This window comes from Zeus faber (assembly GCF_960531495.2).
Source record: "Zeus faber genome assembly, chromosome: 5".
NCBI classification, from domain to species: domain Eukaryota; kingdom Metazoa; phylum Chordata; class Actinopteri; order Zeiformes; family Zeidae; genus Zeus; species Zeus faber.
The window spans coordinates 25,868,025-25,885,817 of NC_137192.1; positions in this window are offsets into that span (position 1 = coordinate 25,868,025).

A 17,793-nucleotide genomic window follows, 5' to 3' on the forward strand; every position below is an offset into this window, starting at 1 on the left:
AAAGTGGGAGTCCCCGTTCTATCTTAAGATGGGATTTTAGCCGTTAAACAAGTAAGCCAGAAATTATGCATGGAGTCCAGCCAGCAGAGCATAAATACACTCACCCAGCTCACTGTGCCAGCCCCCACCTGCCAGTGGATCACTAACTCCCTGACAGACAGGAGGCAGCAGGTGAGGCTGGGAAAACACCACATCCAGCACCCGGATCATCAGCACTGGCGCCCCCCAGGGTTGTGTCCTCTCCCCTCTGCTCCTCTCCCTCTAACACCAAAGACTGCACCGCAGGAGACCCGTCCGTTAGACGGCACAACGGTCACCGGCCTCATCCGGGACGGTGACGAGTCTGCATACAGACGGGAGAGGTTGAAGAGCTGGCCCTCTGGTGTGGTCAGGACAACCTGGAGCTGAACAAACTCAAAACAGTGGAGATGACAGTTGACTTCAGGAGGAGCCGCTCCAACACTGCCCCCACCTCACCATACTCAACAGCACTGTGTCTGTCGTCGAATCCCTCAGGTTCCTGGGATCCACCCTCTCCCAGGACCTAAAGTGGACACCCAACATCGACACAGTCGTCAAAAAGACCCGGAAAAGGACGTACTTCCTGTGCCAGCTCAGCAAGTTCAACCTGCCCCAGGAGCTGCTGATCCAGTTCTACACTGCAATCATCCAGTCAGTCCTCTGCACCTCCATCACCGTCCGCTTCGGTTCGGCCACCGATCAGGACAGGAACAGACTGTCAGGAGTGCAGAGAAAATAACTGGTGCCAACCTGCCCTCCATTCAGGACTTGTAGGTGTCCAGAGTCGTAACGTGCAGGAAGCATCACTGCAGACCCATCACCCTGGATACAACCTGTTCCCACTCCTTCTCTCTGGCAGGCGCTGCAGAACAGGGTACGCCTAAACAACCAGACACAAAAACAGCTTCTTCTCACAGGCTGTCACTCTGATGAATACTTAATTTTCCTTTTCAATATAAACCAAAACACTGTGTATATACTGTACATTGTATATATGTGTATTATGTCAAGCCCCATGTATATAAAGTAACCTGTTAATTATTCCATATTTATTCCAACATCTTTGCACTTTACAATTTCACTGCTGTTGTTTTTGTGTGTGTGTGTGTGTGTGTGTGTGTGTCTGTGTGTAATATATATATATATATATATATATATATATATATATACATATATATATATATATAGTAGCTCAATGTTTATGTTTTAGCTGGTTGTTAATGTTTCAGCTGTATGTCTAGTGCATGCTTGTACATTGACGGAAAGGTAGAAACCGGAGTCAAATTCCTTGTATGTACGTTTACATACTTGGCGACTAAAGCTGATTCTGAATACATCCGCAGAATGCTTTTCCCCGAAGCTGACCCAGAGGGGAAAGGAAAAATGTTTGAGTAAGTGTACAAATGTTCAATTTACAGTGCGGGAGGCAGTAATACATGTAACAGGAGGCAGTGATACACTCACTGTGATTATATTTCTCTTTCCTGGATATAGATGAACAGGCCAAATTGATGAATTTCCCATCATGCATCAGTACACATTGAGTATCTCAAATTACTCAATGTGTATGTGTATGTACCGACTCAAGAACAGTAATTCAACCTTAATTTAACCCGGAGGTTCTGGGTCACAAGGAACATCCAGCCAAGACGGCACACCAATTCGAAGTTACTTAACCACTACAAAGAGCATGCGTACACAATCCAGTTCATGATAAACAACTGCAATCTTAGGCAACTACTTTACAATTTTTCCACAACCAGGGCACCAAAACAGACGACAATTTCTCCCAAGCTCAGAACAAATCCTTGGAATCTCAGGTGACGCATCAAAATGTTGTTTAACAAGACAATGGTTCATCAAGTCCCAAATTCCTAAAGCTTTTCACTTGTAGTGGTTGAAGTGGTTACATTCCCGCTAACTAACTCCTAGAGACCAGGCCCGATTATGAGCTCATCATCCATTGTGTAGAAAATGTGGACGCTGGTTGCCTTGGACAGGTGACACGGTGCTTTATTTTAAGTGAATCTGACTTGAGTCTTCGCTCTCTCTTTGCACCGCCAACAGCAAGGTAATATCAGAAGGTTGAGGAATGAGATGAGGTGGGTGCAGCGTGGGGGACAGAAAGAGAGATCAACCTTATATTCAGTCTCATTTTCACCTGTCAAAAGTAGCTTGTCCCTCAGATGAGATGCCACTCTGTGAGGCTGTAATGTAAGAGTTTCAACCTGCACGCACGCGCACGTACACGCAAACACTCTATAGCGGGCACACCACAGCTTGTCACGAACACATTCACATGGTCGATGGACGGCCATCACCCTCAGCAGTTGGTCTACAGTGGAATGAACAAATAGTGGATTAGAGTACATGAAGTGAGCATTCACTTAAGGTGGTTTTCCACCGCATGGAACCGGCTCGACTCTACTCAATTTAGTACCAGGTTCTTGGTTTTCCACTGCAGATAGCGTAGTGTCCATAGCGCTGTGGGAGGCCATCTTCAACGCGACACACAGGAAAGATGGAGGCTGTCGACGGGATGGTGCGGTTGATTGTCTGTGTGTGGCTGGATAAGCTTTTCTTGGCATCCAAGACCCTGAGGACGGTATCTAAAGCATTTTTAACCTTTCTTAAAAAAATAAAAATAAATAAAAAATAAAAATCTCCGTTCTCAGATCTCTCTGCTCAGCGTTCTGAGCGATCCCACGCGTCCTCGTCCCTCCAAACAAGATCAATAATAACAGTGTGGTTTTTAATCGTAGATGTATTAATTTTCTTAATTTAATGAATCAAAAAAAAGCCCCGTGTGGGGGAGACCTTGTCAGTCCTGTCCTCACTCACACTCCTGTGTCACACAATGAAGAAGCAGAAGCAGTGACAATTCTTTGTGACCAATCGATGGACAGCAGTGTTTTTTCACGTGACCTTTTGGTATCGCCTCAGGTCGCTTGGAACCTCAACTGGGGCGGGTACTATCCACAACTTTTGCCCGATGGAAACCCTAAAAGGCGAGTGCAGTTGAGTCGAGCCGGTTCCATGTGGTGAAAGAGCGCCATGGCGAATTCTAGAGCCACTTGGTTTTATTTTAAGAGAACGGAGCTTCACTGTAATACAGCTCATTGTGCACATATACACACACACTTTTCTATTTTTTTATGTTATGCTCTGAATTTAACTCAAACTACTTTTTAGTCCCAAAAATGTGATCAAAGTGTCGTACAACCTTTGTAATGCGACAGCTAGAAGATAAAAATCACTTATTTACATCTTTCATATACTGTATAACCCATTCCTTTATTTGACCCAATATACCATTCCAATACTGTACCATTCCATGTCATCTTATGGAATCTGTGTCCAATTGGTATCCATCTTAAGAATTATCCAAATAAGAGGACAGCACAACAAAACTGAAGAAAATGACATCAGACAACCATCACCCCAAACAATCTCAATACAAAATGTATTCAGAAATGAACCACTAAATAAAGTTGAATTATGTCTATGAGAGCCATGAAAAACAACACATCCAAATGTTGATACTTGGACCAATTGCAGAAAGGTGGAACTGTTTGCAAAATGTGGACTAGTTTGCTCTAGCCAAATGCAAACTCATGTTTGTTTCTTGCTCTCAGAAGGTATTTTGCTTGAAAAGTTGAGGAGTATACTGTAGTCTTGAGGAAGTGGGACACCAAAGCACATGGGTGGCAATGGAGAGGTCCCGGGGTTGGATTCAAACTGGGTGAAATTCCACTACACAGGGAGTATCCTTAAAACAACAACCACCACACGGGAAAACAACCGGTGGCTCACTATGCAACCATGAGGGGAGATGCTTAAAGACAAGGGAATACAGCATTTTCTTGCAGCAGTGAGGTGTCTGTGCCGCTGCCGGGGTCGTGGGTGGCGAGGTCCCTTCCACTGCTTGGAGGTGCTGCGATATAATTCTGACCTCATACACTACAACTAATTGGGACCAAGGAGGCCACGCGCTGTAATTGCTCTTAATTGATTACTCACCGTAATTTGAGTCTACATAATCATGTTTTGTGAAACACATGTTGTCTTCTGATGTTTCTTTGTTTATGTTTTTTCATGTACATGTTGTTTGGTTCTATGTTTATTTGTCTTACCCGTATTGATTCTCTTCCCCTCTTGGAGTATTGATTCGTTGTTTAAAGACCAAAACATGGTCAGATTGTTCTCCAAAAATGGGGATTTTTGGCGGCTCTGTGCAACAAAAAGCTGTGCTCTTATCATCCAACAGGTCATCCACAGGACAGAGTTGTTGCAAGCAGTTCCTGATGATTAATAAAGTGAAAAAAATAAAATACAAACATATTTCAGGTCAAATTTTTGGCCCTTGTATCTGCATCATACAAACTGCAGAGGGCGGTGAAGGTTGCTAAACGGACATACAGAGACAGTGGAGCTACAGATGGAGCAACGGGACACCTGATGCTTGTGGCAGGGGCTGCGGCTAATACTAGCTACAAGAGCAGCCCCTTCCCAGCTACGAGTGTCGACGCCTCCCTAGCCAACAAAATTAACTCCTTTTATGTGCGGCTTGAGGCTGGCAACAACACTGCTAGCTCCCGGCTAATTGGAGTTACACCGCTGGGGATGAGCGCGCACTCTATGTCATAGCATGACATCAGGAGGGCTCTGCGCGTGAACACCAAGAAAGCTGCGGGCCCAGATGGGCCCTGATGTTTACGATATTCACCACCTCCCTGGGTGAGTCAGCGGTCCCGTCCTGCTTCAAGAGGTCCACTGTCGTTCCTGTCCCAAAGATCGCCTCTCCAGCCTGCCTGAATGACTACCGTCCGGTGGCCCTCACCTCGGTGGTCATTAAGTGCTTCGAGAGGCTGATTAAGGATTACATTTGCGCCTCCCTCCCCCACACCTTGGACCCGCTGCAGTTCGCGTACATTCCGAACAGATCCACGGACAACATGGTCTCCCAGGTACTGCACACCACGCTCACGCACCTGGATGGCTGGAAGGGTGGGAGGGCTATGTGAGATTGCTATTCATTGACTACAGTTCAGCTTCCAATACCATAGTCCGCACCAGACTAATTGAAGCTAGGACTGAACACTCTACTGAGTGCCTGAACCTGGACTTCCACCATGCCCCAGGTGGTAAGGCACACCCAGCTCCCTCACCCTGAACATAGGATCCCCCCAGGGCTGGGTCCTCACCCCTCGACTGTACTCCCTGTACACACATGACTGTGTGGCCAGGTCCAGCTCCAACACCATCATCAAGTTTGCTGACGACACCGTCATGGTGGGCCTGATTAACGACGACCGTGAGGAGGTGACTGACCTGTCACTCTGGTGCCAGGTCAACAGCCTCCTCCACAATGTCAGCAAAACTAAGGAGCTGATTGTGGACTTTAGGAGAGCATTACAACCGAAGACACACGTGCTGCTGGTGATTAATGGGACTTCTGTCGACAGGCCGAGCAGATTTAAGTACCTAGGAGTACACATCACAGAGGAATTAACATGGACTATACACACAGACACTCTGGTGAGGAAAGCGAGGCAGTGTCTTTACCACCTCGGGCGGCTGAAGAAATTCAGAGTCAACTCCAGTCCTTGTACTACAGTGGAGAGCATCCTGACAGGCAACATCGCTGCCTGGTTTGGGAAATGTACTTCTCAGGACAGACGGGCCCTGCAGATGGTGGTGCGTTCAGCCAAACGTACCACTGGTCTAACCCTCCCTGCGGGACTTACACACCCGGAGGTGTAGTAGAAGAGGCCGCAGGATCATGAAGGATCCTCACCCCCCCCAACAACGGACTGTTCCGGCAGTCACACAGCGAGAATACAGAAAGACTGAGACAGAGTTTCTTCCCGCAAGTTAAAGGACTGTCAATGCTGAACTCACCAGAGGTCCTCACTGAGACACTCACATAGGCCCCACGGCCTTACTGTACTGCATGTTGCACACTGTACTGCATACTGTATTGTTACTGTATTGCTGTGCCATACTGTTGTAAAACTATACTGTATATCTCATACACTACCTTTCTTATTCACTTGCCACTTAAGTGCACATATATGTATATATACAAATAGTCTATTCCTCTTATTTCTATTTTGTATTCCCATTCAGTATATTACCTTTTTACTCTTGTTTTATTCTATTTACTCACTGAATTACCTTTTAAGAATCAGTTAGTTTAGTTAGTTAGATAACTACTTAGCTATTGTGTCTTTGAATTTATTGTGCATCATTTCCGGGTGCGTTGCAATTACATTTCACAACATGCATGTATTTTCGTATGTATATGAGTGTGATAAATAAACATCTTGAATCTACAAGACAGGAACATGTATACTGTGAAACTACACCAACACAGGCATGTTGAAGGTCCCATAGTTTTCCCCCACTGTTCCTGCCAACAGCTCACAACCTTTTTGCTTTATCAACTTCTCTGGTCTTAAAAGCTATGTTCTTCAGTTCGGAAGATGATAAAAACTGAGCTGTTTGTGGGCATCCCACCCCACAGCAGATTTTAGGCATTTTTTTCTGCTGGTTACTTGCAGACTAAATTGATATGGTGGTCATGTGATACGATACAAAAATCCACATTGAGCGATGAAATCTTTTCCCCTCCTGTGTGTGTGGGACCCCCTATTTGCGCTCCGTTGCTATCACAGTTGGATTTTACACAAATAAGCTTAATCTCTAGATTCATCGACTAGGTCTTCCTAAAGCCGCTCTGAAGCATTTGTTCACAAATGCATCCCATTACTGCAGCTGACAAGGGAAGCGCTCGAGCATCAGTGGAGACTGCTGGGATTTCACTGAGAATCAAGTTGAAGAAGTGCTAAATTGGGTCGACTAAAATCATGAAAAAAAACAAGAAGAAGCGCAGCTAATTTCACCACTAATCACAACAACTTTCCCAGCAATACAAGTAATGAGAAAAATGCTTTCAAAGTAGACTCTTAAGAAGAAAAAAAAAAAGAAACTAAATTGCTGCTTTGATAGTTTCACCAAGACCTTGAATAACTTATCACCCACCTCCCACTTAGTGAACAACCAGGAAAAATAAGAGGGAATTAGATAAATATTTTGTTATTTTTTCTTTTTTTTGACGGTCGTGCCACTTCCCCATGATGCTGCGGTGGCAGAGAGCGGAGAGACTTGTTCGAAGCTGTTGTATCTCTAGATGCTTGCAACCATCTAAAATAAACTTAGACTAAGGACTAAAATTGTTTTGCTTTTTGATTAAAATTTTGGGTACTGATTGCCGTGCCGTGGAAATTTCCACCACGGTATTTTATGCTCATCCTTGCTTCCCATGTGTGCCATGTTACAGTTTCTATGTTTAAGTGTTGCTCTTTATATGTGCAAAATAGTGTCTACAGCTTCCAATGGAGGGCCTTCATGACACTGAGAAGGAAGGTTCGGAGGATGACCATGAAGAGGGCAAGGCAGAGGAACATGAATGTTGATTGTCAAGAAATATCTAAAATTAATGCAAGTTGTCTAAAGACTATGATTTATTTTTCAGCCTCCATCTCACAAGAAGTGTGTCAACCCGAGAGGAGCTGTTTGAGGTTGAGCTTCTTAAGGCAACGATCACTAAAAGCAGTGTCCTCTCCCATCGCTGAGCAGGTCCAGAAAGAGATTGAGATCCACAGAAGTCTGCCGTCAATCCCATCATGACAAGACACTGTAGCCTGGTGGTGGACAGCCTCCCCATATTGTCCGCACCATCAAACACATACAGTATGTTTACAGAACTCATGGAAACCGTCTGAGAGGGTTTTCTCCCGTGCAGGACATGGAAAAGGTGTCGTATTTTGAAAGAAAGTAAATGTGGTAATATTTCTGCAAAAGAACTGCTGAAGTTTGAAGCTGGAGTTTGTAATTTATTTTTCTGTTATAAGTACTGTAACTACTATTTAGTGTGAAATTATTATAGTTGGGTTAGGTTTTATTTATGTGAATTTGTCATATAAATATTTAAAATGTTTTGTATTTATTTAAGTTTACTTAAAAATTTTAACAATTAATATTTTGTTCAAATTTGCCCCAGCAATAAAAAAAAAGTAGTTCTTCAATTTCGTCAACTGTTTTCTGTGTATTTTTTTTTTTTGTATAATTTCAGGTAATGGCTCAGTTTTAAAGTCATCAGCTTAGTACCGGAATTGGGGAAAAGAAAACCAAACGATACCCAACCCTATGTGCATGTGTGTGTTCTTTAGGAGTATATGCATTATGTGTTCAGCTGCTGTGTGTGTGCATGTGAGTTGTGTTAACGTTAATGTTTATTTGTGAGTGTGTATGTGAGTCAACGTTAATGTTTATGTGTGTGTGTGTGTGTATGTGAGTTAATGTTAATGTTTATGTGTGGGTGTGTATGTGAGTTAACATTAATGTTTATGTGTGTGTGTGTATGTGAATTAACGTTAATGTTTGTGTGTGTGTGTGTGTGTGTGTGTGTGTGTGTGTGTGTGTGTGTGTGTGTGTATGTGAGTTAACATTAATGTTTATGTGTGCGTGTGTGTGTGTGTGTATGTGAGTTAACGTTAATGTTTATGTGTGTGTGTGTGTGTGTATGTGAGTTAACATTAATGTTTATGTGTGGGTGTGTATGTGAGTTTACGTTAATGTTTATGAGTGGGTGTGTATGTGAGTTTACGTTAATGTTTATGAGTGGGTGTGTATGTGAGTTTACGTTAATGTTTATGAGTGGGTGTGTATGTGAGTTAACGTTGATGTTTATGAGTGGGTGTGAATGTGAGTTAACGTTAATGTTTATGTGTGTGTGTATGTGTTTGTGTGTGGGGGGGGGCATGTACTGAATGTGTTCAGTTGCTCTGTGTGTGTGTTTAATAAGATATTTTATTCAAAAGCCCAATGCAAGGACACTCTGCAGAATGCAGTGAGAGCAGTAGGTTTTTAAATTGACATACATATTGTACAGTGTTCTGTGCATTTGTGTGCAATCTGCTTCAGACATTTTTGTAAAATGCTGCTTTTCCACTTGGTATGTTGGAGGACAATCGTGTGTGAGCCTGTGAATGAGTGTGCACATGTTTTGATATGAATTTGTACGTGTCTGTGTCTGTCTGTGTCTGAATCAGGGGTAAGTAGGCCACCTGATCCCATGCTGAATAAGTCATGTCCACTCGGGGGGGGGGGGGTGAAATAAAAAAAACTGGACAATTCAATGAACAAAGCAATAAATAAATAAATAAATAAATACATACATAATAATATAATCAAAATACTAATAAAATCAAAATGCAAGTAAAACAATTAAAACATAAACCACACAAGACAAAAAGGCCCCCAAGGGGGAAGAAAAAAAACTAAAAAACATTTATATCACTACACCAAGGAATCAACCTCTCAGTGCAAAAGAGAGAAGCAGCGAGCGAGAGAAGAAGGAGAGAGCAAAGCCAAGGATGAAATGAAAGAAAGGCAGAAAGGACCGTCTATGGGAAACAGATGAGAGAGCGAGAGGAGGGCCAGGGGAGAGATGGAGATGTCTGGTCGCCATCAGAGAAAGAATGAAATGGAAAAAGGGGTCGACTCTCTCGGGCGTTAATGTGATTATAAGGCACCTGATGCTTAGAGACCGTCAGAGTAGACACCATATCAGTCAGGCGTGTTTGACACGTACAGTATGGAGATAGTTTTTCCAGCTCTTGGCTTTGCAAACGGAGTAATGCAATCGCCCCTTTACTGCCATCATGAAGCTGACAGGCAACGGCAAACACCTGCCACAGCGTACCTGCCGGACATCATGTCTCATCTCACAAATCACAGTTTTCTGCAAAAATGTTTGTGTTTCACTTGCTTTCGCTCCCCGTATGTTTGGACAAATCATGTTTCTGGGGGGTGGGGCACTGCGAAAACCCAGACAAGCGAAACCAGAACAATAACATCCCGATTAAAACGTGACACGGCGGACCATCGACATCCCAGATTTTACTCCTTGGATGATGGCCAACACAACCACCCGTAGCCGGTGGGATGACGAGCTACAACATCCTGTTCGGACACCAACGTTCTGACGACAATGTTTCTGTAAAGGTTTCCAATCATCTACACCTGGCCGCTATGAAATACTTATTAAAATCCTCATCTGTGGGCTCCATCATGCCACTCGCAATGGAGTTTCTCTTCGGTACGATATCCCCGCAACACTCTGGAAACCGGGCGGGACTTAGAAGTGATGCCGGCCCCCTTCCGACCTCTTCTGGGGGAAGAAGTGTTTTTAGAAGAGGAGCGCTGGGATCTCAGATTACGTTACGTCCAAACCCCTTTCCCCAGCGACAGACATTTCCTCCCCGTGTGAGGACGACACGCTGCTGTCTCAGTCACTGATTCGGGCCCTGACTCGCTTTCTCTCTGGGTCTTTTCTCTCTGGAATCCGTTCCCTTCTCCCCGTTTACAATGTTTCCTGTGTATTCGTTTTTGCAGTGTTGTTGGTTTCTGAACATATCCGCCAAATGCCTTTTACCAGCCCTCTGGAGGGGATGGGTCTTTTTCTAAAACATAAGGGCAACATTTTGCTCTCATATTGGGTTATTGAACTCTTTCTCCCTGGATCTGCGTTTTTTTCAACATACTGTCAGTTGAACATCCCAGTGTGTACGCAATTGACCCGACTGTGCTCCTATACGGAGATTGTTTCTTTTTTTGCTCTCATCCCTCATTTATTTATTTCTCTATACCCATCTGTCAAATCTGCCTCCACTGTGGCTCCTCTCTCTGCACTGCCACCTTCCTTCTGCATCACCATCTTACTCACCCCCCAAAGCTGCAATTTTAAGCCAGGAGGTCACTTTACAGTTTGGTCCTCAAGGTTTCTCAGTGGCAAGTGTCGTTCAGTGTTGATGTGGACGCCGACTGGGATTTCTAACTAAAAAAAACATGTGAAACCCTCTGTCAACCCTCACCTACCCCCCACATCCACATCTTTTTCATTCATTTAAAGCAGTTCCAGTTCCATTGTGCGAAACACCTCAGACTTCAAGCTCAAAATAATCCAAGCTGCCCTCTTTTCTCTTGGCTCCAGCTGTTCTAGTACATAATGGGTATGGAAAAAAAATCAAGCCGTCAAAAGCAGGGGGGCAAGAAAGAAAGTTTGTAGTTAATTTATCAACACCTCACCATTCCTTTGCGCATGTGTTTTTATGCCGTTTGAAAAATGCAGCTCATGCAGCAAATTTGGCCCTTTCTTATACTTCTTTGTACTATTCTGCTGCCAAATTCTCCGATACCACGACTGTCCTCCAAGCAGCTACTGGATGTCCAAGAAGAAACTCGGGGTTGGTGTCAATTTCCATAAATGCAATGCCGATGGGAGGCCATCATTAGAGGAATCTGGTGTCAGGTGAGCCTGCGTGTATCTTGTGTTTGCATGTATGCTGCTATGGTCAACAGTAGATTTGCTTTCAAGTGGTTGTACAGTGGCATATTGTCATATATACCTACTATTGGCAAGGCAAGTATATTTATGTAGCACATTTGACAACAAGGCAGTTCAATGTGCTTTACATAAAACATCAAAAGCAAGATAACAAAATTAAACACACTATAAAAAGACATAGAAATCATAGTTAAAAAATAGGACACAGAATGCATAAAAATTACAATGCAGTGCAAGAAATGAATCAAAGAAACCTTGTTTTACTCTTACAATTTTTATATCGTTTACCTTGTCAAGCTTTACTTTAGCTTAGAGTTAGCAAAATGTAATCGTCCACACAAAATATTTGAAAAATCTCATGAAACAAATGACAGCTTTGTCTTAATTCCTTCCAGTGGACATTATTAGTGTTCCAGCCTTGTTTTGTTCTGAGTTTTCTATATATATTTTTTTTCTTTCCCCCTTGGCATTTTTCCCAGCTAAAAGTGTCTGGCACACAGCAACCGCCAAACCCATCGACATGGTTGAGGTCTCGTGGGATCTGAGGAATTTCAGAAATCTTGTTGTCCAAGTTTGATCCACATCGATCTATATTTGGAGCAGGAATTCGTCAAAAAACATTGCAAATTTACCGGAAGTAGAATGTTGCCGTAGCTTGATTAGTTTATGGAGTGAGGCGCTTTGTGACATCATCGTCCAATTTGTGTCTTTGAGTGGACTCACGCATGGGGTGAGTTGCGTGTTGGAGTCTCAATGGTGTGTAGTGGTTGCTTCGCGTATTGCATTGGCGCTGGGTCGAGAGACAAACAGCAGAAGCCTTGTATTATTAGCAATGCCATGTTTCACAGAACTTGGAAAACTAATTGGTCAGAGAGCGTAGTCACCGTCTCATAGCATCACCATTGTCAGACACGGCACATCAAAGCCAGATGTGTTGCCATTATAACATAATGGTGTATTCCTTTACTGACAATTTGAAATTACTTTATACCTACTAGGAGAACAAAATGCTGTCGCTAAACTGGACCCTGTATATTGCTGCCTGCAGCTATATTTATAAAATATTATTATATAAACTTTTTTTTTAGTACAAGCCACTAGAGTCTCCATCCATTCTACTTATGCAGTCTGCCTAATCTTGGTTAATTGGCAATTCTTCTAGTCTTCGATATATTAGAACACCACTTTAGGAGTGTTTGAAAGTGACCCACAGCTAAGCGAATTTCTAAATTCTCCACGAGCCACCTAATAAGTTGAAAAAAGCATTCTAGAAGGAAAATACAATAAAATTACCAGATTCGTGTTATTTTTTATTATCTCTCAACTTGTTTTCAAAACAGAGTTTGATTTATAAGTTGTAGATAAATGTTAAACCGTCAAGTTAAATATTCTCTTTAGATTACATGGGGAAACACAGTTCACTGAATAGCGCTGAACAACGCCGATCGATCATTTCCTTTAAAGCGAGAGTCCAGGTGAAGATCATTCCTCCATGTGATGCGAGGTCAAAATGCGAAACAGTTTTGATAGAATTCAACCTTTAAATCTTGCTAGTTTTACACACACCTGGATACATTATTGTGTAGGTGGCGTATTTATTGAATAAGAAAAGCTGACGTCACTTCCATCAACAGATGGTTATAGCGCAGGACGAGGATCCTTTGGTTTCACTTGTCTATGAAACTTTAATCTCTGTGTTGTTATGGACTACGAGAAGCGGGTGGCGGAAGCTCTAAATCATATCGCAAACCTCAATCTGACCAGTGCAATACATCCAAGTCAGTGTAAGCAGCGCGTACTGGACTTCATTTTTCACGATGATAGTTCTCCGACAGCGATGCTGAATCTGATATCGGCATTATGCCAGACTTGGAGAACATTTCAAACAACGGATTTCTACCTGAATGTGACGATGAAAATTAATATTTTCAAGAACCACTGGAGGAGATCGATGATAAGCCTGTTGTTGTTACAACGGAATAAGTTGTTGACATGATGAAGTCCGTTGAGGTTGGTGATGTAGATTATGAACAAGTAGCAATGGACAGGATTCTCAAGTTTACCTGCAAATGCAGCCAGGGGCGAAAAGGAAATGGCAGGCTTGACCAGGAACCATGTACAAAGAAGCTGTATCCTGATTTTACCTATAGATCAGGCTACATGATGGCAGCCTTTTTAAAGCAGGAAACAGATATGTTTATCATGGGACAGCTATTCTGCAATGGGAGACGCAGTGGAATTACCTCAGACTAGAATACACAAACTACAGAAGGAGGCAGTGGACCCAGTGGATGGTGTACGAATCTGCAGAGCTTTGTTTCTCTTCATTCATGGGTAATTATAACTTTATCACAATGGTGCCATCCTGTTATAGGCCATAAGCCTTAATCTCTAGCTAACATATTGATGTGTATATTTCTTGCAAAATGTGATGTATTTTCGCAATTTTATGAACAGAATTGGCAACGACAGCCTCCGTGCGATACACCGACACATGAAAGAGAATGGCGTCATGACTCGTGTAAGGGTGGTCCGCGGGCAAACAAGCAATTTCTACAGTTCGAGGAAATACAAGAAGTGGTGACCTTCACAAACAATGCTGAGGACGGTGGTGTTGCCGGGACGCCATCTGAATCAGAAAAACTTTGCTGGAAAGCTGTTGCCATCCTGTGTCACAAAGGCATCTGTGTGGCGCGACTACAGGAAAGCACTGATCCCTAGAGGTAGGTGAGTTGTTCATATATAGTGGTCTCAGAAGATAGAACGTTGACAATATCTGACATATAATAAATGACACACTAAGGTTGATATACAGTGACTAATATTGACAGACTGCATTTTGTTGTGTTGTCTGCACTTTTAAACTCCTACATAATTCCACTTTTAGAAGGCATGTATATTCTAACTGTTCAATAAAAGCAATTTTTTAAAAACAAAGATGTGTGTCGATGACGCTGTTCAACATCCCCTATAAACACAAGAACAATGCAGAGATTGCCCCATTCAGTAGGGTGTTAAGTGGCCATGTGACAAGTAGCCATGTGGCTTCGTTGGTCCTCCGACACATTTGCATCCTGGGAGCTGGCTGAATGGATCCTTGTGAAATTTTGAAGGTGTTTATCTCTGAAACACAGTTTTCCGCAACCTCGTCATGAACAAGTCATAGCTTTGACAATATTTGCTTGATTCAAGTGACACTTTGTTTTGAAGCTCTGATTCTCCACTTTGAAATGATGTGAAACACAAGAGTCAAATTGTACCAAATGTAACTCAAATTCGTGGTGGGTCACATATAGTGAAGAGTGGCCTTTTAGAATCGAGAAATAAAACAGATTCCAACCCATTACCATGTACTGGACCACATCACACAAGTGAGGCTTTGTTCTCTATCTTGCTTTGTAAGTTTGTGTAAGGAAAAAATTAAACAACTTTGCATGCTCTCAAATCAGGAAAGCCTTTCCATTGGCGGTTCCGTAAATTATTTGCAGTTTGAGATAGTATTGCTCCAGTAAAATACATCGGCAGCCAGTCAGCTGTCGGTTTGCCAGAGAACATTGGGAGTACTTATTGAGTAGCAGTCACATAACACACGCTGGTGAACAAGACAGCCCATGGCAACATTGCTCTTAAAACTCACACACCATCAGGCGTTGAAATTAACATCGAACACTTTAGTCAATTTAAAGAGGAAGGGAACCGTGGTATTTTGACATGCCATCTCAAACACAAATAAGTTGGGTTAGAACCTAAATATAGCTCTTCCACAAAAAAACAAGGCTTCATGTAACATCTTATTTCTCTTTTCATCGCCTCCCCCTCTTCTCACCTCAGTTCACCTCTTTGCCGCGTCGCCGATAACCAGCCTCTCCTCTCCCCCATCCACCCTCTGACCATTTCTCAGTGATTCTTCTTCTTCTTCTTCTTCTTCTCTTTCCTCAAACTTCAGTTCATCCTGTCACAATCTCCCCATTCTCCCCCGCGTCCTCCCACGAACCATTTCAAGGCTGTCGTCTCTCCGTTTAATATGGAGCATTTCTCTCCCCCTCTTGGCTTCCACTTGCAAATAAGCCTTCTCCTCAGTGTGCACCTTTCCTCTCACATGCGCCGTCTCCGGTGCTTCTTCTAGTCTGTCTTAACTTTCAAACTCGCTCGCAAGCTCACTAATCTTTTCCGCTGCTCGGATTCTGCCACTTGTACTCTTCCTCTCCGGTAATATATTTTCAGATTCCCTCTCTCTATCCCATTTTCCTAATTTCCATGTCTCTTTACACACATGCTCGCAAACAAACACACAGTGCTTACACTGCCCATCCACATGTTCCCTCCCATAATAAAGAGTGAGAGTGGTATTCTCTTCTTTGGCTGCCTCCTTTGACACACACCACGTTTCTTGTTTGTTCGTAGTCTCCTGTATCCACAATTCCCTCCTTTCCACTGAACTCACTTTCTCTCCCCCTCTCCCTCTGTTACTGGTAAACCCCGTCCTGAGAGACGGCCACTCAACCCGGATAAAGCAGAACAGTGCAAGTCAAGCCCGATAATGTTAACCAGTATATGTACTTAAAGCAGTCAGCAGGGTAGACGCAAGGGGGCACTGGGGTCGGAATCAAACCGGTAAAATTCCTTTCCACACATATTGGAACCTCATTTAGAGTGGAAGAGAGACAGCAACGGCCTCATCCAGGCCGCCCTTTCTCCCTTATGGGTCACATGAGGGGAAAACCAAATTACCATGGCTTATATTGGTGCAAAGCCTCGATCACATTCCATGCGTGGGTTCATCATGTATTCCCATTGTACCGTAATAGACTGGAACAGCGGAATGTCACATTTTATTTTGAAAGTGCTTCCGAATTCATCCGTACAACTCATGGAGCGTGCTTTGCCACTTTCCACACCCAGGCAGCTAGTTGACGTTAGATCGCACCGTTGTATTGGATCAGAGTATATTTAGGTCAAAATCTGCCGTCAACGTGAGGAATCATCTGCATAGCGCAGCCAATTAAGGATTGCCAGCCAGGGAACGACTTGAAAAAAATAAAAACCCTGCAGTCTGGTACATTTTCCAGGAACTGGGGAGGGATGAATCAGGTGTTTCATCTAAATTCATCCAATCTGGGTGTATCATTTAACATATCTGCCCTGCCTGATTCTGACAACTTTTAATTAAAATGGACTGAGGTCCAATCTTGTGCATCCTGCTCAGGTCCCAGATACACTGAAGGTGACTGCCCTTGAAAATTGTAAATGGCCCAACATACCATACCCAATTATTATCCAATATAATTGAGTTGCATTCAATTTCTAAGGGTGGTGCTGTTCTCTACTCCAAGCCCTCATTGCATTCATATTGAATGCACTTCAAAATTACCCAAAACTTTGTCGACATTCGAAACCTTGATATATAACAAAGGTTGCTAGCCTTTTTGAATATTGGAGTCGTACAACTCAGTAATTGCATTATTTTTAGCTTTGGTGTATGATGTGCACTGTAAAACCCCTACATTTAAATCCCTTCCCTCCCAAAACACCAAACTTTGTCGTCTGTATATTTAGATCAAAATGTCAAAAAGAACTTCAGAGATAATGGTTTAACATTCGTAGAAAATGCCCAGATTAGTGGGGACAGGGAGATGACACGGTGAGTTTGAAGTACAGTCTGTTCCCTTTCCTTAGAGAGTTTGGGAAAATGAGCCAAATCTTTCACTGTATAATTTGCCGGTTACGTCAATTCCCGAGACAGGGAAACAAAAGGAGAGTTTGACGCGACATGTAAAAAAAAAAAGGTGTCCCAATAATATATAAAAATAAAAACCTTCCATCCCATAAAAATTAAAACAAAATGTATTTTAATTATCTCAAATTGTCAGGATTTGCATGTAAAAATTATCCCCCGCGATTTGAAATCCCTGGCAATTTCGCACTGCATTTTGTTCCAAGTATGATTGTCACATAATAAGTCTGTTTGGGCAATTACCACAGCTTTCACCAGGGAATTACTTGTCCATGTCATTAAAACGGAGCAGGGAACATAATTACGCGTCCTCTTCCGTCTCCTTGTCTTCACAATGTTCTCTCGTTTCCATCGCTCAGTCTTTGTTCTCGCTGGTTCCGTTTCTCACATATTAAGAGCAGGCGCGTGCCCCCACGTCGTCACACACACACACACACACACACACACACTTATTTGAAATTTCAAATAGCTAGGTAGCGTAAAGCCTCTCGCAGCTCCAGGGAGATGAGACTTGGATTCAAGGTTTCGCTTTGAAAAACAATACTTATTATGGCTCTCCCTCGCTCTCTCTCTCTCTCTCTCCCCAGTCACTCTCCTCCTCCCAATCCCTCCCTTTGGCAGAGAT